The sequence below is a fragment of the Anabrus simplex genome, chromosome 2 (genome assembly GCF_040414725.1).
Source record: "Anabrus simplex isolate iqAnaSimp1 chromosome 2, ASM4041472v1, whole genome shotgun sequence".
Classification (NCBI taxonomy): Eukaryota; Metazoa; Arthropoda; class Insecta; order Orthoptera; family Tettigoniidae; genus Anabrus; species Anabrus simplex.
This window is the reverse complement of record NC_090266.1, coordinates 621,143,034-621,165,441: the sequence shown is the minus strand read 5'-3', so window position 1 is coordinate 621,165,441 and position 22,408 is coordinate 621,143,034.

Sequence of the window (22,408 nt, the reverse complement as noted above, 5' to 3'; positions counted from 1 at the left end):
ACGGAGAACAATCCCAACGATTGCGTGAAAGGTTTATCTATATATATATCAAAGAACATGTCCTGACTGACTGACTGACTGACTGACTGACTGATTCACTCACTCACTCATCATCGCCGAGCCAAAACTACTGGACATAAACATACGTAATTTTGAGGATACATTTATATTACAATGTAGGTGCTCGCTAAGGGAGAATGTTTGGATATTCAGTCGCTAAGGGGGTGAAAAGGGGGGTGAAGTTTAAAATGAGTGTATCTATATCTCAAAACTTTAAAAGTTTACAGATATAAAAATTGGTATTTAGAATCTCCTTTAAAAATAAAGAAACACGTATTTTTTGTTTTCGGAAAATCCAAATAGGAGGGGGTGAAAAGGGGTGAAAAAGGGGTTGAATGTCTTTAATGAGGCTAGTTATATTTCAGAAACTGAAGATATTACAGACCTGAAAATTGGTGTTTGGGATCTCCTTTGGAAATGAAGAAACACGTATTTTTTTGTTTTTGGAAAATCCGAATAATGCGGGGTGAAAAGGGGGGTGAATTTTTTAAATGAGTATATTTATATCTCAAAACTTTAAAAATGTACAGATGTAAAAATTGGTATTTAGAATCTCCTTTAAAAGTAAAGAAACACGTATTTTTTCGTTTTCGGAAAATCCCAATAGGAGGGGGTGAAAAGGAGTGAAAAAGTGGTTGAAAGCCTTTAATGACGATACTTATATATCAGAAAATGAAGATATTATAGACGTGAAAATTGGTATTTGGGATCTCCTTTAAAAATAAAGAAAATACAATTTTTTTGGAAAATCCAAATATTGGGGGGGGGGGTGACTTTTTATAATGAGTTTATCTATATCTCACACCTTTAAAATGTACAGATGCAAAAATTGATATTTAGAATCTTCTCTAAAATAAAGAAACACGTAACTTTTGTTTTCTGAAAATTCCAATACGAAGGGTGAAAAAGGGGTGAAAAATGGGTTGAATGCCTTTAATGTGGATACTTATATCTCAGAAACTGAAGATATTACAGACCTGAAAATTGGTATATGGGATCTCCTTTAAAAATAAAGAAACACGTATTTGTTTGTTTTTGGAAAATCCAATTAATGGGGTTTAACAGGAGGGACAAATTGGGGTGAATTTTTAGAAAGACTATATCTACAGTATATGTCAGAAACGTAAAATATTACAGACGTTAATTTTTTTATTTGGAATCTCCTGTAAATATAAAGAAATATAGGTGATTTGTTTGTGGAAAATCCACTTTAAGGCAACTAAAAAGGGGGTGAAATTCTAAAATGAGATTTTCTGCAGTACATCTAAAAAATTTAACATGTTACACAAGTGAAGAATGGTATTTTTATCTCAATTAAAATAAAGAAACCTTTATTTTTTGTTTTCGGTAAAGCCACTTGGTTGCGAGGGGATGGGGGAGGGGTAAAAGTGACTGAAAATGGGGTTGAATTATTTTAATTAGGATACTGATATCTCAAAAACTGAAGATGTTACAGGCGTGAAATTTGGGATTTGGAATCTGCTTTAAAAGTAAAGAAACACGTATTCTCGGAAAATCCAATGAACGGGGGGGGGGGGGATGAAATAATTGAAAAACTACTTGAATTAATTGTATGAGGATATTTACATCTAATAAAGACTAAAGTTGTTGCAGACGTGAAAATTGGTGTTTGGATCTCCTTTAAAAACAAAGAAAAACGCGTTGGGGGGGGGGGACACCTTGGGGGCGGGTGTGAAAAAGAAGTTGAATTCCTTTTATGAGGACACATATCTCAAAAAAAAACTGAAGATGCTAGAGTCGTGATAACTGGTATTCAGAAAATCCTTTATTATTATTATTAAAGAAACTTTTTGCCGGAAAATTCACTTAGGGGGTGGGGGAGATTGTGACAAGAAGTGAAAAAAGTGAATTACACTGACTGACAGAGCAAATGCAACACCAAGAAGGAGTGGTCAGAACTTTATGCTAATTGCAGGGTAGACTGACGTCACTGAGGTATGCTCATGATGTGAAATGCGCCGCTGTGCTGCGCACGTAGCGAACGATAAATGGGACACGGCGTTGGCGAATGGCCCACTTCGTACCGTGATTTCTCAGCCGACAGTCATTGTAGAACGTGTTGTCGTGTGCCACAGGACACGTGTATAGCTAAGCATGCCAGGCCGCCGTCAACGGAGGCATTTCCAGCAGACAGACGACTTTACGAGGGGTATGGTGATCGGGCTGAGAAGGGCAGGTTGGTCGCTTCGTCAAATCGCAGCCGATACCCATAGGGATGTGTCCATGGTGCAGCGCCTGTGGCGAAGATGGTTGGCGCAGGGACATGTGGCACGTGCGAGGGGTCCAGGCGCAGCCCGAGTGACGTCAGCACGCGAGGATCGGCGCATCCGCCGCCATGCGGTGGCAGCCCCGCACGCCACGTCAACCGCCATTCTTCAGCATGTGCAAGACACCCTGGCTGTTCCAATATCGACCAGAACAATTTCCCGTCGATTGGTTGAAGGAGGCCTGCACTCCCGGCGGCCGCTCAGAAGACTACCATTGACTCCACAGCATAGACGTGCACACCTGGCATGGTGCCGGGCTAGAGCGACTTGGATGAGGGAATGGCGGAACGTCGTGTTCTCCGATGAGTCACGCTTCTGTTCTGTCAGTGATAGTCACCGCAGACGAGTGTGGCGTCGGCGTGGAGAAAGGTCAAATACGGCAGTAACTGTGGAGCGCCCTACCGCTAGACAACGCGGCATTATGGTTTGGGGCGCTATTGCGTATGATTCCACGTCACCTCTAGTGCGTATTCAAGGCACGTTAAATGCACACCGCTACGTGCAGCATGTGCTGCGGCCGGTGGCACTCCCGTACCTTCAGGGGCTGCCCAATGCTTCTGTTTCAGCAGGATAATGCCCGCCCACACACTGCTCGCATCTCCCAACAGGCTCTACGAGGTGTACAGATGCTTCCGTGGCCAGCGTACTCTCCGGATCTCTCACCAATCGAACACGTGTGGGATCTCATTGGACGCCGTTTGCAAACTCTGCCCCAGCCTCGTACGGACGACCAACTGTGGCAAATGGTTGACAGAGAATGGAGAACCATCCCTCAGGACACCATCCGCACTCTTATTGACTCTGTACCTCGACGTGTTTCTGCGTGCATCGCCGCTCGCGGTGGTCCTACATCCTACTGAGTCGATGCCGTGCGCATTGTGTACCCTGCATATCGGTTTGAAATAAACATCAATTATTCGTCCGTGCCGTCTCTGTTTTTTCCCCAACTTTCATCCCTTTCGAACCACTCCTTCTTGGTGTTGCATTTGCTCTGTCAGTCAGTGTATTTTTTGGGGATACTTACATCTCAAAACTGAAGGTAACAGACGTGAACATTGGTATTTGGAATCTCCTTTAATCATAAAGAAACACGCCTTTTTTTCTGGGAATGGGGGGTAAATCGACTAAACTGCGATGGGGTGAAAAAGGAGTTGAGACCAATTGATTTTACTGTTCATAACGCACTTATTAGGAGCCTCCGTGGCTCAGGTGGCAGCGCGCCGGCCTCTCACCGCTGGCTTCCGTGGCTCAACTCGCGGTCTCTCCATGTGAGATTTGTGCTGGACAAAGCGGAGGTGGGACAAGTTTTTCTCCTGTTTCTTCGGTTTTCCCTGTCATCATTCTTTCCTGCAACACTCTCCAATATCATTTCATTTGTCATTCATTAATCACTGCCCCAGAGGAGTGCGACAGGCTCCGGCAGCCGGCATAATTCCCATCCTCTCCCCTAGAAGGGGCTTCGTTCATTCCATTCTTGACCCGGTCGAATGACTGAAAACAGGCTGTGGATTTTTAATGTACTTATTCTGATCATAAACCGATCATTTTTAATCTTTCCTGGGTTCGTTTTCAAGAGCCATATTTTCCTTTGGAGAACGTTCTTAGATTAGTCTACAGTAGATTCTCCTGGCATATAAATAAAAATTTAAACACATTTGAAATAAACGATAATGACATTGACGGTGCAATTGTTCACCTCTATAATAAGGTCAATAATGCACGGTAGTATATCATTCGTATCGCCAGAAATCCCGCGCACTTGCCTACTCGCGACAATGGTGCTGGTCACATAGTCAGCAATGACAATGGCAGCAGATGTAATTTACCGCCAAGTAGCGCTCTTGGATCTTGCTGCGGGATCCTGAACATCAATAATAATAATAATAATAATAATAATAATAATAATAATAATAATAATAATAATAATAATAATAATAATAATAATAATAATAATAATAATAATGTTCTGGACCATCGTCAAAATATGCGGACCGCGCTGGAAACGGGTCCTGGCCGGGTAATGACTATGAATGCAGTCCGGCCGCGGGTTCAGTATCGCCAAGGTACCCAAGACGACACCACGCCGGATCTGCTCAAGGATTTGATCCATATTAAAATGCTTATAGGAAGAGATGGCAAAGATTTAGGGACCCAACTGACCGGGCGGAATACCTGAACCTAGCCCGGGAAGTACGAAATCGATTGCTGGGAAGAAAGGTTGAAAATGGGAGGAACATTGCCGTAATCTCTCAGAAAACAAGTCAGATCGCGAATTCGGCGGATTCTCTCAGAAAACGAGTCAGATCGCGAATTTCGGCGGATTATCTATGAAACGTTAAGCATTCAATTATAACTTTCAGTATAATACCGTAGCGAAGCACGGGTATCTTGCTAGTAAGTAATAATGAGCGTAATTCTATGACGAAAGTTCAAGTAAAACATGCATACATTATATCACCACAGTTATATCTAAAACCACCTTAAGAACTCGCCGTTGAAAACTAAATCAATGCCACAAATTGAGACATTTCTCCCCAAGAGAAAACATGGGTGGGTCATGAATAACGCAGAAGATTTTTTAAGGTCAAAACCCTAAAATGCGGGAGGAAATGTGCCGAATGATACAATTTGAAAACGTTCAAGGTAATCATAGAAAAGTATAGCAATTTTTCAGATACTTCGAAGTTTCGTGAGATTATGTTACACAATCAAACCAAATTCCAGTATATACAGCATGGAAGGTAACAGATGCACCAAATTAACACAGTAGATCTTGGAGAGAGGACCACAATGCCGTAATTTTCAGGTATCTTGCTTGCACCGTTACGCTAAGACTTGGGCGAAAGGAGACGAGCTGCTCGACTAAGCGGTATGTTCCAAGCTGTCAGTGGAGAGATGCCGTGGAATGACATTAGCAGACGAATAAGTTTATGTGGTGCTTTTAAAAGTAGGAAAGATAACAATATGAAGCTGGAATTCAAGAGGACAAATTGAGGCAAATATTCGTTTTTAAGAAAGGGAGTTAGGAATTGGAATAATTTACTAAGGAATATGTTCATTTCTACGAAATGAAAATTGTTATACACCTGGAAATATTGCAGACGGGTTTGCCGAGCATTTCTCATCGGTGTGTGTCAACACAGAGTTTACTTACAACGTGGAACATCTTTCTTTGAATGAAGTTTCGTTCTTCCCAGAATCTATAAATTGAACATCACTCACATAACGGTAGATGAAGTAAGAACAGTTATTAATAAAAAGTTAAAACCTAAGAAATCCAGTGGACCTGATGGCATTCCACTATACATAATCAAGGGTGTGCTGACATACTGGTTGCTCAATTAACCTTCATGTTCAATCTTTCTTTAAAGACATCCTATTTCCCGGAAAAGAGAAAATGGCAAAAATTACTCCAATTCCAAAGGGAGGGAAGTCAGAGATGATAGCAAACTATCACCCTGCTTCAGCAATTAATCCTATAGCAAAAGAATATGAGCACATACTGTATTCTGGGATTTACGACCATATTAATGTAGAGCTATCACAATGTCAGCATGGCTTTATGCCTGGCAGATCTGTCATTACTAACTTGCTGGGTTTTGCTCAAAAGATTTACAATGCATTAGACACAAATAGTAGCCTCCGTGGCTCAGACGGCAGCGCGTCGGCCTCTCACCGCTGGCTACCGTGGTTCAAATCCCGGTCACTCCATGTGAGATTTGTGCTGGACAAAGCGGAGGCGGGACAGGTTTTTCTCCGGGTACTCCGGTTTTCCCTGGCATCTTTCATTCCAGCAAAACTCTCCATTATCATTTCATAGCATTTATCACTCATTAATAAATTACCTTGGGAGTGGCGACCCCATTGTAATAACAGCCTATATATGTTTCATTCATTACATCCCTGACCCGGTCAATGACTGGAAAACAGGTTGTAGGTTTTCATTTTTGATTTTCATAGACACAAATAGAAGAACCGGTGCAATATACATGGGTCTAGAAAAGGCCTTTGATAAAGTGGACCATAAAATTATTTTGACAAAGCTGCATCAGTGTATTGTTTCTAAACCATTACTTCAAGTTCCTATTTAAAATTTATGCAGCAATCTGTTTGTTTCAAAAGTGAAATTTCACGTAACTTCGGTAGTTCTTCTGGTATGCCACAATGGCCCAATCTTGGTCCACTCCTATTTCTCATTATGTTTAATGATTTGCCTGAAATGATTTGTTCCTCTGATTGTTTGTTGTTTGCTGACGACATAAAGTTATATAAGATCATTTATAATTGCAGTGACGTGAATGATTTGCAATAGGATATTAATAATATTATATTATGGTGTGATAGCAATAAATTATTCCTAAATGTAAAGTTCTGGTATTTCCCAGGAGAAAAGGAATATATAAACCCGACATATTATATTGGTGAATCAAAACTTGAAATTGTAACGTCTATTGATGATTTAGGAATAATTTTCGACAGTAAATTAACTTTTAATAGCCATATTGCAAAAGTAATGAGTCTATCTAACAAGATGCTTGGTTTTGTTATGAGAAATCCCAAATTATTTACTCAACCGGAAGTAATTCTTAAGTTGTATGTAAGTTTAGTACGAAGCAAGTTGGAGTGAATATTCATCGGTAATCTGGGGCCATATTTATAAAGCCCAAACACGTCATATTGAGACTGTACAAAATTAATTTCTAAGATATTTGTGTCATAAAACTTTCAATTCATTTTGTCCATTTGACATTTCAACCCAGTATTTAAGAAATTTGTTCAAGTTCACGTCTTTGAAAAACAGGAGTACAGTAATTTCCTTACAGATATTGATGAAATGTCGTATGGCTTTTAGTGCCGGGATATCCCAGGACGGGTTCGGCTCGCCAGGTGCAGGTCTTTCTATTTGACTCTCGTAGGTGACCTGCGCGTCGTGATGATACTGATGATGATGAAATGATGAAGAAAACACATACACCCAGCCCCCGTGCCACTGGAATTAACCAATTAAGGTTAAAATCCCCGACCCGGTCGGGAATCGAACCCGGGACCCTCTGAACCGAAGACCAATACGCTGACCGTTCAGTCAACGAGTCAACGAGTCGGACATAGATATTGATAAAAATTTTGAATACAAAAATTGACTGTCAAGAATTACTTACCTTCATCCCTTTTCATGTACCATAAGTAACATCACGACAACAAACACTATTTCACATCCCAAGATTATCACTCTAATTTACCACTAGTTAAAACATTATAGGTTTATAATTCAATTAATGCACACGTTGATTTATTTCCTGACGCTAGATTGTTCAATAAGCAAATAAAGGCTATTTTGTACTAAATCATAATCATCATTAAATTCCTTTTTGCTGGAATGCTAGGTACTCATAAGTTTTGTATTTTGTTTGTGTTCTTTTTCTAACTTGTTCTGTAATTTTCTATGGCTGAATTATAGCCTATATTATGTTTTTTATTTGTGGTAATAATTTTAAATTGTGTTATGCTTATTAGTTTCCTCCTTTTCCTTATTCTTGTTATTATTGTAGCTGTTGTTATTATTTTTTGTTTGATGTATTTAAAGTTTAAATCCCATATGTCATGAAAGAACGTAATTGGGCTCAGCCTGTGTACCTTCGTACTATCACATTAATTAATTAATTCATTCATTCATTTCAAAATGCTCTGAAATAATTTAAGAAAAGACTAGGTAAACAACCGATAGGCAATCTGCCATTTCGGCGATTCCCTAAATACAGATCAGCGGTGACTGACTGATTGACAGATTGGTCGCATGCGGCACAATGCTTAACCCCCTCGGTCACTAGCACGGTCGCTTCTGGCACGTAATCACATGAAGAGAGGTCACAACGCTTCCCTCAGCCGCATTTCTTGTTACCTGACCGGTGCCGCTATACACTGTAGTTCTCCAACTGTCCACACGACGCTGGGTCAGCGCTCTTCCAGACCTAACTTTCCTAAATTACATTTCTTTTTACAATTAGCTTTACGACACAGATAAGTGTTGTGACGACGAAGGGGCTGGAAAGACTAGGAAGGAAGCTGCGTGCCCCTAACCGCACGACCAACTCGTTCGGTTCAAAATTACTTGCCAGTACTGGAAATTGAACCTGGGTGCGGACGAGGAACTAGAACGCTATCGTGAGACTACGGCGGTGGTCAATATTGATTACACTAGCCAACATGATTTTGCGGTAAAATAGAAAATGTGTAATTCTTATGGAAATCGCTGTCCTGTTTCCGAATATGATGCTATTTTTTCCTATCACGTCTAGTTTTGACGCAATTCGGTGTTTTAGTATCTGCATGAATTCGTAAGATGTAATGTTGACAGATGTTCTTGGGCAACATTTTTTAGAATACAACTATGTGATTTGATTTATTGTTTGCATTTTATTATAGATTTATTGTTGTCTAAATTTTCATTTTGTAGTTGTGGGATTCCTAGTAAATTCATAACAAACTCCCCCAGATACGCAATAGACCGCGAGGTATGTAGGATGATCTGATAAGGGACTTAGAGCTAACCAAAGAAAAAAGTGAATTACTTGGTTCAAGATTGCGCGAAAATAATATGTTGGCACACGGTGTTACATTTTCCTGGTACCGAAATCGTGACAAAGAATTCCGAAAGTATTATACTCAAGAAGATGAACTTGTACTTTGTGCGGATGTTTCAAATCATCTACGTCAATTGGGAGAGAAAGAGTATGATCCTAGTAACTGGCGTTTGTTTTTACTCTTCCAAAAGAAGTTTAAAGGCTGTTTTGCTTAATATAAATGTTATGGCATCAATACCACTTGCACACTCCACAAAAATGTCTGAAACATACGGGACCTTAAAGTTGGTGCTCGAAAACATTAAATATCACGGGCTTGGGTGGCAAATTTGCGGTGATTTGAAGATCATTGGATTGTTGCTGGGACAACAAAAAGGCTACACAAAATTTCCCTGTTTACTAAGCGAAAGGGATAGCAGGGCACGGGATAAACATTGGGATACAGTGAATTGGCCATAAAGGAAACAACTACAACCAGGATCCAAAAATGTCTTGAATATAAGTCTTATTGACCGTGAAAAAATTCTACTTCCAACCTTGCACATCAAATTAGGATTGATGAAACAGTATGTTAAGGATTCAGATAAAAGTAGCCTATGCTTCGAATATTTATCCACTAAATTTTCCTCATAATCAGATGCAAAAATCAAAAAAGGCGTATTTGATGGACCACAGATTCGTAAACTGATGAAGGATAACAATTTCACCGACAGGATGACCAAAATTGAGAAGGAAGCATGGAACGCATTCAAAGATGTAGTGACTAAATTCCTTGGCAACATTAAGGACCCTCAATACAAAGAAATTGTAAGGAAAATGTTGGTAAAGTTTAAGGAACTCGGTTGTAATATGAACCTTAAGCTTCATTCCTTAGCTTCGCATCTGGAATATTTCCCTCCAAATTTAGGAGCTGTCAGTGAATAACAAGGTGAAAGGTTTCACCAGGATCTCAAAGATGCAGAACGACGCTATCAGGGACGCTGGGATGTGAATATGATGGCCGATTACTGTTGGTCGATTGCACGGGACGACCCTTCTAGAGATCATTCAAGAACTTAAAAAACCCGGAAATTCCTCGGAAAACGGAAAAAGTCGGAGGTGTGAATCTAACCTGCACATAATGTAACAAAACTATGTATTTTAACCATGTAATTTTTATTAAAGGTAGGGTTATTTTAATTTAAAAGCAACTGTACAGCCGAAACTAAATAGGCGCTTTATGCTTCAGTTTCATGAATTTCAATATACATTAAAAAACATAATACAAACCATCTACTTGCTTACAAAGCAGCATTTATGTGTATTTAATGCATTAAAATATGATTACGTTTTGCAAGCTGAAATTTACATTAATATATCAAATTTAATCAATACTAATTATCAAAAATTTTACGTAAGAAAAAATAACATTTTGTAAAATGGCCACTAAACCAGACGTGATACGCCAAAACTAATTTTTTTTCTCGAATTCTGCGTTAAGAAATTCATTAAAGCCACCTATTTTCGTTTTTACCGCACAAAAAAAGGTTTCTTATGCAGGCTAGTGTTATTGCAACTACATTATTTACAAAACAATACCGAATATCTCTTTCGTTTACCTTAGAAAGAAAAGGCGCAAATTGTTATTGAGCGCATCACGCCAATAATCGGCCGCTCAGTCAACCTGGTTAGTACGCCAGCCCTAGCAAGCCCAGCCAGCAAAGGAAACCAAGCCCTGTTAGCCGAACTGCCATGATGTAGTCCTCGCGACGTAACAAGCCCGGCCTCGCTCTACAGTGCGGTCGCACGATGTAAGTATACGTTTATGCCTCGCTGCTCAATGTTAGGCGATGATGAAACAAACCAATGGATCTCGATCTATGATTTTACCCTGAACTCGGCTTATCGCTACGCTGCTGGCTGCTATCCTCGCCACATCGATAGCCTCAGACACGTTTGTTTTTCGAGCCTGGCACATCGCCGGCTATCCAGTAACTTGGACTGTGATTGGTTCCTTCAAGGTCACCCCCTCTCTCACTTTTCCTCTTTTCGCACTCTATACAGCTGTTCTGTAATCACTTGCTATCTAAACCTGTCTTCGAACGAAATGTCATTTTGGAACCAATGGCATGTCGAGGTTCAAATGGGATAAATAGAGTGACGAGATGACGAGCGAGCCAGTAGACCTCGTTCTCAATTTTATGGGAGATAGTGGCCTCTTTTATCGCGTTTAAAAGTGAAGTTTCTATTTGCTTTTCTTTTTTCTTTTATTGTATTGACTATGTGTTTATCTATCTTTGTATATTTTAAAGTTGAATTAAATGTATGATTTTACTTCTATATCAATTCTTATTCAATTTTTATTAAATTTTACACTTTTTAATTTTAGAGGAAAATAAGGCATTGCGAATTAGATCCACTGATTATTTTAAATTAATAATATACCGGGAATGTTGGCCGTGTGGTTAGGGGCGTGGCTGTGAGCTTGCTTCCGGGAGATAGTGGGTTCGAGTCCCACTATCGGCAGCCCTGAAGATGGTTTTCCGTGGTTTCCCATTTTCACTCCAGTCAAATGTGGGACTGTACCTTAATTACGGCTACGGTCGCTTCCTCCCAACGCCCAGGCCTTTCCCATCCCATCGTCGCCATAAGACGTATCTGTGTCGGTGCGACGTAAAGCCACTAGCAAAAATTAATAAATATAACTATCCTCATCATTATCATTTTCTTAATGCAAGTCAATGGGGTTAATTAATACATTTCGTCTCATCTCGTAAGTCAACTTTTTTTGTTCTTGCTATTTACGGGACCTCTAACATTACAAGCAGGTGATATGAAGTAACTCGTTTTTCGTGGAAAGTTCGACAGTTATTCTTTAAAGTGTACATACATTTTGTTTAGGAAACCTAACTAAAGTCAAAATGAGGTACTTCAAAGCCCCTTATTTCACATCATTCAAAATTACACTATTAAATTACGAAATGAAGCATTTGTAACTTCATTCTTCAATCAACTCCCGCAGTAGAAAAGCACTGAAAAATCCAGGCGAGGCATTTTATACTTTTTATTACACATTCACTACAGCGTACAATTGTAAGATACACTCACCAACAGAACTGTTACTCACTCGTTAAAAAATCTCTTAATTTATTCCGCAATTCAAAAGGTTCAGATGGAGCTGCGTTGTTCCTCCTTAATGGGATAGTTCTTGGAAGTACGTCTTTGTAGTCTGAGTGTTCAGCCCCTCGATAAGTATAATCACATTATACAAAATACAGACAGCCTTAACTATCAATTTTGCTGTTTTGAATTTTCGACTACAACTGAGAGCTGGCAGTAGTGTGTGCGCGGGACTGCTGCAGGGTGAAAAAGCTCCATGGCGAGCAGCCTGGCTATAGTCTCCGTGCGTATAGCAATGTGCTGCTGCGGCTGGAAATTACGAGAACTACTTAGGGGCACCTTTATTAACAGCTGACCATAAGAAGCTAGAATATGTGTGATGTTTACATACTATATTCAATTATTTTACAGTCGTCCTCTATCGCTGAATCCCTTTCTATGTTTCTAAAGCCAAAATTAGAATCTAAAACCACATTCCTTGTGTGTTGATCCGGTCATGTTTGCAATGCAGATAGCCGCCCTGATGGATCACACTGACGTGAAGAGTAGAACCGTGTGTCCCTGTACATTCTCTATCCCAAGTTTGGTTTGTTTTTGTTTTTGACAAAGTATATAATACCTGCGTATGATTTTTTCACCTTATTTCTGATCTTCCCCCCTCCCCCCTCTTTACAATGAATATACCATCCTTCATAGTTTAGGCTTTAATCGATAAAACGACTAGTGGCTGGATATAACGCGAAAGCTGAACCCAATAAATAAATTAAGGAGGAGGATAAGTAGTAGTAGAAGAAGAAGAATAATGTTACAATGCTGTCTTCAGATAACTTTCGGGCAGAACTAAATGCTTGTTGCTGGCTGCATTAATAGATACTGCGATACAAAGAATTTCTTCACGACCTCATGAAATGCATTTGAAAAGACGGTGGATCATAGCAGTAAATCGCTAGAAGTACTTCAGAATATACACATTTTAATTAATAAAAAATAACCCTTTATAACATGTATTTTAATCACTTTACAAATAGGTTAACAATTAGAAACAAATTATTATAGCAAGCTGCACTAGGCCATCTTTTTTAGAGCACACACATCATAATAGATACACATTGTATTGTATTGCCATAGTCTTAATTATAGCCAGTATAATAATAATAATAATAATAATAATAATAATAATAATAATAATAATAAATAATTTCGTGTGGCCATTTCTAGCTGGGTGCAGCCCTTGTAAGGCAGACCCTCCGGTGAGGGTGGTCGGCATCTGCCATGTGTAGGTAACTGCGTGTTATTGTGGTGGAGGATAGTGTTATGTGTGGTGTGTGAGTTGCATGGATGTTGGGGACAGCACAAACACCTAGCCCCCGAACCATTGGAATTAAGCAATGAAGGTTAAAATCCCCGACCCGGCCGGGAATCGAACCCGGGACCGTCTGAACCGAAGACCAGTACGCTGACCATCCAGCCAACGAGTCGGGCAATAATAATAATAATAATAATAATAATAATAATAATAATAATAATAATAATAATAATAATAATAATAATAATAATAATACCGTACTGTACTACAGACCAAAGTGTGAAATTTTATAGTATTCCGTTACAACCTAACGAAATGGATTTGGAAAGACAGTTGACAAATATAATTACACACACAGGCCTCCATTACGCAATATTCATAGCTCACAGAAATACCGTATTTTACTTCCGTAAATTCATGTCCTCGTCCCGTGACGGTGTATTTCTTCTCAAGCACACCCCTAATGGCAATGAGCTGCACGCACTGTTTTAACCACATACCAACCTTCATGCCAATCTTAAGTTTCTGGCAGTGTCAGGATTCAAGCCCGGGCCCCCGAGAAAGGCAGCTAGTAGCGCCAACCGTTATATTACAGAGGTGGATTTGATCATATTACAAATACAGACACAAAATTTAAATAATCACTTATTGGCAACATAACGTGATTCTGAACTTTTCTACTCATGCTTAAGTTTCGATAGTGTACATGCGGTTTCAATATCAGGAATTTCAATAGGTCCAACATCAAGCCTGTGCCTTTTTATCAGAAAACGTTCCTCTACTCTCTTCCCCTTGTTGTAGTTCTCTTTCCCTACATCTGAGATGCGAGGTCGAGACCATTCACACGGTCAATCAGTACGCGAGGTGACATGTTCTGAGCAATATGCATAAACAACAGCTGAAATATGCTTACATTATATGGACACAATTATTCACCTTCATGAAATAAAAACAATTGTTACCAAGGCCTTTCTTAGGAAACATGGTTATGTTTAGAATAAATTCAAATTGAAATTTAAAATTAATCGCTTCCCTGACAGCATTAACCTACGTTAACATGATATCGTATTAGAAATAGACCAAGGATATTTTTTCTGAAGACAGAATTGTTGAATGTGTATATGAACACTAATCTCGCTATCACCACTACTAATACATAAATTACTACGTTGCCTCTATCGTGAAATTGTAGGATATCTAGTGAACCAATGTTTTTTTCTGATCACATTTCCAGTTATTGCTCTGTTGCTATTTCCTGCGAACTGTTTTTCTTGTAAATTTATTACATGACCACTTTCTGCAAGTTTGGAAAAATGTGACCAATTGTTGTTGCATGAAACATTCTGAAATCCCTTTGTTATTATTTAATCGGCCATGGCAGCACACGGTGAGACGACAGCGGATATGTGCGCCTTGAAACGCATTAACTTAAAATGTTCACAGAATTCCCATTAGCGCACGGAGCCTATAGTCAGCAGGGATATGTTAGGGCGAGAATTCATGTGTCAGCAGCCAAGCTCCAGCATAAACGTACCCATTTTAGGCGGAAACACACTAAACTGTCACTTCACGTGAGCTCTCGCCGACCTGAGTCAGAGTGGAGGGGAGGTTATGACGTCACTGCATGTGGCGTGAAGACAGGAAACACATTGTCCTCACGGTCGTAGATCACAGTATACTTCGTCCGATGAAATGAAATGGCGTATGGCTTTTAGTGCCGGGAGTGTCCGAGGACAAGTTCGGCTCGCCAGATGCAGGTCTGTTGATTTAACGCCTTTAGGCGACCTGCGTGTCGTGATGAGGATGAATTAATGATGAAAACGACACATACACCCAGCCCCCGTGCCAGAGGAATCAACCAATTTAGGTTAAAATATCCGACCCTGCAGGGAATCGAACCCGGGACCCCTACGACCAAAGGCCAGCACGCTAACCATTTAGCCATGGAGCCGGACACTTCGACCGATGGCAAGCTACGAATGTATATCCAGTCATCGGATTCTGGTGATTTTTAATTGCCTGTGCTGTTTCTGTTGCCATGAGTACTGTTTGTTGCAAACGACAGTGCTTCCATGAAACTAAATTGCGGAGGGAAGAAAGGGGTAAATACCACCATTTAGTAACGGAGATAAATGGGCATCCAGAAAGATTTCAGATGTACTTCGGGCTGAACAAAGATTAATTCAACTACTTACATACTCTCATCGTCCGCCTCTGTGGTGTAGTGGTTAGCGTGATTAGCTGCCACCCCCGGAGGCCCGGGTTCGATTCCCGGCTCTGCCAAGAAATTTGAAAAGTGGTACGAGGGCTGGAACGGGGTCCACTCAGCCTCGGGAGGTTAACTGATTAGAGGTGGGTTCGATTCCCACCTCAGCCATCCTGGAAGTGGTTTTCCGTGGTTTCCCACTTCTCCTCCAGGCAAATGCCGGGATGGTACCTAACTTAAGGCCACGGCCGCTTCCTTCCCTCTTCCTTGTCTATCCCTTCCAATCTTCACATCCCCCACCCAGGCCCCTGTTCAGCATAGCAGGTGAGGCCGCCTGGGCGAGGTACTGATCATTCTCCCCAGTTGTATCCCCCGATCCGATGTCTGAAGCTCCAGGACACTGCCCTTGAGGCGGTAGAGGTGGGATCCCTCGCTAAGTCCGAGGGAAAAAGCCAACCCTGGACGATAAACAGATTAAGAAAGAAAGAAAGAACATACTCTCATCAAGGATGAAATTATTGGTGAAGTACGCTCTGATTTGCAACTTATCCGGAGGAATCCTACACATGAGGCTTTTCAGATACGAGACAATTTCAAAAATTACTTCAACTCGCCTGAAGGCTCCGTGCCATGACAATTACCAATCGTACGTCTTGGAAGGATAAATTGAAAAAAAAAAACCTCTGCGGTAGTGAATAGATCAAACAATAAACATTTATTCACCGATCTCTAATTGAAGAGGATAATTTGTATTTGTAATTTGTGTACTATTTAAATTATTATTATTATTATTATTATTATTATTATTATTGTTACCGTGTTTTTTATGGTAGTTATGCGTGAAAGAAGGTGCGGGTGGTGAACGGGTCTCAAGCTACTAAAGTAAAATTAATTAAAATTTAACCAGGTTATATTTTCTTTTCAAAAACAAAGAAATAACAAGCATGGCAGGTACAAAGTAGCAAGTCAAAGGGTAGTTACAATATTTACAGGATTTGGGCTTCGAGCCCTGAAAACACAATGCCTGGGCAATCAGCTCAGTTTTACCTCCAAACACAAGTTTCAACAGAGGGGCAGAAAACCCCATTCATGCCTAGGAGCCCTAGCTCCAAATTACACTGAAAAGCCTCCACGAGGCATACAACACTCAATTTTCAAAAGAGCCACTCGCTCTCAAATTTAAGCCTCTCCCAGGCCACACCAAACTCTACCTTCAAGTTGTCCTCAACGGACATAAACACAGGGGTAAAATACCCAATCTACTGAGGTCTATAAAATGAAAAGAAGGTTAATTAAATGACCTCTAAGGTAACAATTTGAGAGGAGGCGAACTTGCACTCCTAATACACTTTGATTAAGACCTACTTGGCACTAGGCCGATAATACCAGGGCTAATCCCATACTAAAGAGGTGACTTAAGAAGAGAACAATTTGTCTAACGTTAACGAGAATAGGTTGAGAAAAATAAGTTCACCTCAAAACAATATGAGTGGGAGCTCGAGAGGGTTAGCACTCTCTATCCCAGTATGTAGCTTTAAAAGAGAATATATGAAAAGAGTAGTTACATTTAGGAAAAGGTTACATGGTAGAACGCTTAGAACCCGCCCCGAGAGTTAAACTGCTGAGCAAGCAAAGAAAGAAGTTATTAATCGGCCATTACCTTGTTGTTGACCGCTGCCGAGGAAAGAGGCGCTTCCCGCCTCCTGCTATGTACTTAATACACTGAAAGATGGAACTGAAGTGGCCCGGAGAACCAAAAATCAGCAGTTTATATCCTCTCGCAGAAGTTTCGAGGCGTTAGGGGAATGAAAACACCCTCCCGCAAATTCTTTATTGGCTAGGGTACAGAAACATATCCAAGTTGGGGGAAGATACATCGGATTGGTCGGAAATAACTCAAAGAAATTCGGGATTGGATAAATCTAAAACAAGGGGAAAAAGAGGGGTATACAGCCAACTTAAACAATAACTGAAAAAATTTAGCAAAGACAAACATTTGAAATAAAAATTTCTCCAACAATATAGTTCTTTGACTTCGCACTAGGGTGCACTATTGTTGATCTTCAGTAGTGTCCTCTAGAAGAGAAAGTTCACACTTCTTACTTCAAGCAAAACAAAAACACATCAAAAATGACACAGTTCAAAAACTCAAAATTTTCCACGTGGTGACATCTTTTGAGAAGGTAGCGAATTAATAGCGTATATAAAGTTCAGACTTCCTCCAGCAGAGGAGTTTCAACTGGCGCAAATTTTAAATTAGCGGCGTGGAGGTGTACCGCCCGCTACAGACCTCCCCCCCCCCAAAAGTACCTCCAGGGGTGACACATGAAATCTGTTTGAAACAAGGTCCAAGTTATGCTGTGGATATGAAGATTGATTGCAGAAGCATTTATAAGATTTCTTAATTTGGTTTGATTCAGTTTCAAAATTTTGTTGTTGCAGGTGAAGTAAAGTCTTTATATTTGTAGAAGTTGAATTCTGAAGATAAACTTTTAATACTTAGAGGTGAAGAAAAATTTTGCAATTGCCACCAAATATTACTGTTGAATTCCCAAGTGTAGTCATTGCTTATCGTAACTGTCCATGTAGTTGATGTTGATTAAGTTGAATGGCCAGACCGGCCGTTGCAGCTTGCGTCCAAAGGGAGGCCGCTCGGACCCCTCAAGTACCCTGAGATACCGCTCGCCCGCACTATGAGGGGAGCAGAGGTGTTGAAACACGCCGCGCCCGCGGTGAACATATACAGGCTGCGGGCAAGTAGCAGGTCGTGCGCCGCGCATCAGCCTTGGCCGGGAGGAGAGCTCCGGCTCGCCGTGCACCTGACGTCCTCGCTGGAGAAGAGGGGGCCCGTCCTCTGCCCCAGTTGCTGCACGGCGCCGCGCGGCTGCGGGGGCACTGAAACATTAAAGCTAGGCGGCAGAATTGTGTTGGACCGTCATCTTTTTGAGGGCACAGGCTTGGTGAAGAGGTTGAGGGGTCAGCGGCGTGCAGATGTCCATGGCATTTAATATAATTTAGCCACAGTGTGTATGGGAGCAGGAGACGGGAGCGTGGTAATGGCCGAGGCAAGGACAGGATGGCAGTTTAACAAATCGGGGGAGGTTTCACACAAATGCTTACATATAAAACAAAATATTATAGAAGGGGCAGAAAGCCTTAAAAGTGAAACTCAAAAAAAAATATAACCTTCATATTCCTTTGAAAATAATATGAAGCAAGTTAACACGGAAATTACACCGGTTTCACCTGTGACAGGTGAACCCTAAATATCCTCTCGGTGGCTGGATTGCTTACTAACAACGTAACTGGCGTAAGAAAATCGAGAATGATACAAGGCCCATGAAATCTGGGGGCAAGCTTGCCCGCGGGAACAAAGTTCTTGACCATCACCTGGTCACCTACATTCAAAGTGGTGGGTCTCCGTCCACGATCATACCTTTCCCTAACCTTTTCATGAGATACCTTAAGATTGGCTTTAGCCTTCTTCCAAAGATCTTTAATATTATCCGGATCTATTGTCTCGGGTAGAATGTCACTCAGAGACCAGAGGTTAGAGAGCGGCGAGTTGGGAACAAACTTGAACATCAAAGAAGCTGGAGTAAATTTATGTGATTCATGAACCGCCGAATTCAAAGCAAAAGCTAACCAATGCAGGGACGTGTCCTACCTGGAATGATCATCATGATGATAGGCAATAAGTGCGGACCTGAGATTACGATTAACCCGTTCAGCCAGAGATGGTTGAGGGTAATAAGCAGAAGTAGTTACATGAGAGATGGATAAGTCAAAACAGAATTTACGAAATAAATTAGATGTAAAAGCCTTAGCATTATCAGATACAATATATTGGCACGGACCAAAAGAAGCAAAAATAGAATTTAGGCAAGTAATGGTGGACTGAGCGGTAGCCAGCTTAGTCGGAAATAACCAGGAAAATCTGGTAAAACCATCTACACATACAAAGATGAATTTGTTGGCATTTCCCTTCGACTGGGGGAAGGGTCCTACATAATCAATATACAGGCGTTCCATGGGGCGCGATGCGAAGACAAAAGGCCTACCTTGGTGGACATGGTGGGTTTACTGAGCAAACAAGATTTACAAGCTTTTACAAGTTCACGGATTTCACCGTCCATACCTTTCCAGATGAACATTTCACGAATCTTTTCACGAGTTTTAAAGATACCCAGATGCCCTCCTAATGGGGTCTCATGATAATACTTGAAGATCATAGGCACGAGAACAGCTGGAACGACAACCTTCATCATCTTATCATGCCTCGAAGGGCAACATAGAACACCATTCCTCAGAACATAAGGGACAACATGTTCCCCAGAAGAAAGGGTTTCCATTATCGGAGCCATCGTCGGATCTTCACGTTGGTATTTCTCGATATCCCTAAAGAGCATGGGAGCATCTGTTAGGATGGCGTTAACCTCAGATAGTATGGACTCGGAAGGTGATGAACTGTCGACCGGTTCATGGATCTCGACGTCGTTAGAAAACATACGGCTGAGTCCATCAGCAACAACATTTTCGGTACCTCTGATATGTCTAACATCAAACTGGAATGCAGAAATACGAATGGCCCAGCGGGCTATACGACCAGTACGACGCGGCCTACCTAAGACCCAGCTTAGGGCTTGATTATCTGTCTCCAGGTCGAATTTAACATGTTCCAGATAGAGACGGAACTTCTGTAAGGCGAATAAGACTGCCAAACCTTCGAGCTCATATATGGAATACTTGGCTTCTTGAGCCGACAAGGTCCTAGATGCATAGGCGATGGGTCGCCTCCCTAGTTCAGTCTCTTGAAGAAGGACTGCCGCTACTGCTGACGACGACGCGTCGGTTTGGACGATGAATTTCTTCGAGAAATCAGGCATAGCAAGTACAGGGGCATTGCAAAGAGCTAATTTAAGGTCTTCAAAAGCGGCTTGTTGAGAAGGTCCCCACTCGAATTTGATGCCTTTCCTACGAAGAAGGTTTAAGGGCGCCGCTCTATTAGCGAAGTTAGGAATAAACTTCCTGAAGAAATTCACCATACCAATAAACCTGGCGATGCCTTTGATGTCCTTGGGAGGTTTAAAATCACGGATGGCCTGTGTTCTAGAATGATCGACGGCTACACCATCAGGTGACACAATATGCCCTAGGAAAGACATAGAGGGCTTAGCAAAGGCAACCTTGGACAACTTAACAGTTAACCCAGCTTTACGAAGGCGATCGAGAACTTCTCGCAGATGATCTAGATGCTCTTCAAAAGTCTCTGAAAATACGACGACATCATCTAAGTAGTGATATAAGTACTCAAATTTGATGTCGGAGAAGACCCTATCTAGCAGCCTAGTGAGTACAGCTGCTCCCGTGGGGAGCCCGAAAGGCACGCGGTTGTATTCATATAAATTCCAGTCCGTGGCAAACGCTGTAAGGTGTTTAGACTCTTCGGCAATGGGAATTTGATTATAGGCCTGATTCAAGTCCAAGATAGTAAAGAACTTGGCCTTACGAAACCATGAAAAACAAGAATGAAGGTCGGGAAGGGGCACAGATTGTAACACCACCTTCCGATTGAGAGCCCTGTAATCAATGACAGGCCTGAAGCCCCCTTGGGGTTTCGGGACTTCATTTTAGGTGGAGATAGCCTATACGGTGGAAAACGGACAGGAATCGAATCCGTGACCTCAATTTTGTATTCGATCAGGTCAGTAACACCAAGAGTATCAGAGAACACCTCGGGAAACGACTGACACAATTTGCGAATACTATCAGCCTGCTCCTCAGGTAGATGTCTAAGGTCTAACAACATCTCATCCTGGGTAGGCGAAATAGAAGAACATGATGCAGAATTACACTTTAATAGAGGGATATTACAATTAGAGGCAAATTTGAAAGTGCAAGACCTACTCTGAAGATCGAGCACAAGACCAGTGTGAGAAATAAAGTCCGCTCCCAATATAATGGGGCAAGACAAGTGCTTGGCCACAAACAATTTAACTTTCCATGTGAATTTAAAAATACGAATTTTGACATATAAGGAACCGAGAATTTCTAATGGAGAGGAATTAGCCGAAACGTATTGGATCGCCGACAAACAATAGTTAGGAAGCTTACAAACAGATTTCAATTTTGAATACCAATCAGCCGAAATAATAGAACAAACACTACCTGAATCTAAGAGAGCTGTTATAGGCTCGTTATTTAACTCAATTTTGAGAAAGGGGACCGGTGCGGGGGTATCCGCCGCAATCCTAAGACACTCTTTGGGACCTTCAAAAGATGAATTTGAAAATTGCTCGTTCCCTGAATTTACAACCTGTTTACCAGGGGCTGAGTCTCGGGAAGATGGATTAGTCGACTCAGCCGAAGCCACTAGTCACTTTTTATTATTGGCATAGGTAGAATTTGCACCAGAAGTTGAGCAGGAGGGGGTGCTATTCGAGTTTGGGCAATTCTTGGCGATATGTGAGAAAGCCCCACATTTAAAACAGCCTTGTGCTGAACCAGCTCCATTATTTGCCCTACTAGTTTTGACCAATGGACATTTATTGCGAAGATGTTCAGGCGACCCGCAAGCATAACATTTACGGGGTGTGACTGGTCGGCGAGGTGGAGGCCGAGTATTACTAAACGAAGGAGGGGGTTCTTTTGCCACACGCAAAGAATCGGCGTACCTAACTCCTTCCGCTGAGACGGCCAACGCTTCAAGTTCAGAGAAAGTTTGCGGGCACGCCGCGAAACACAAGTATGACCTATAAGATGGTGAAATACCTTCCACAATAGCTTGTACAATTTGATCCTCAGGGAAGTGAAGAGCAAACACCCTAGTATAAAACTTAATGTCTTGTATGAAATCAGCCAAGTTCTC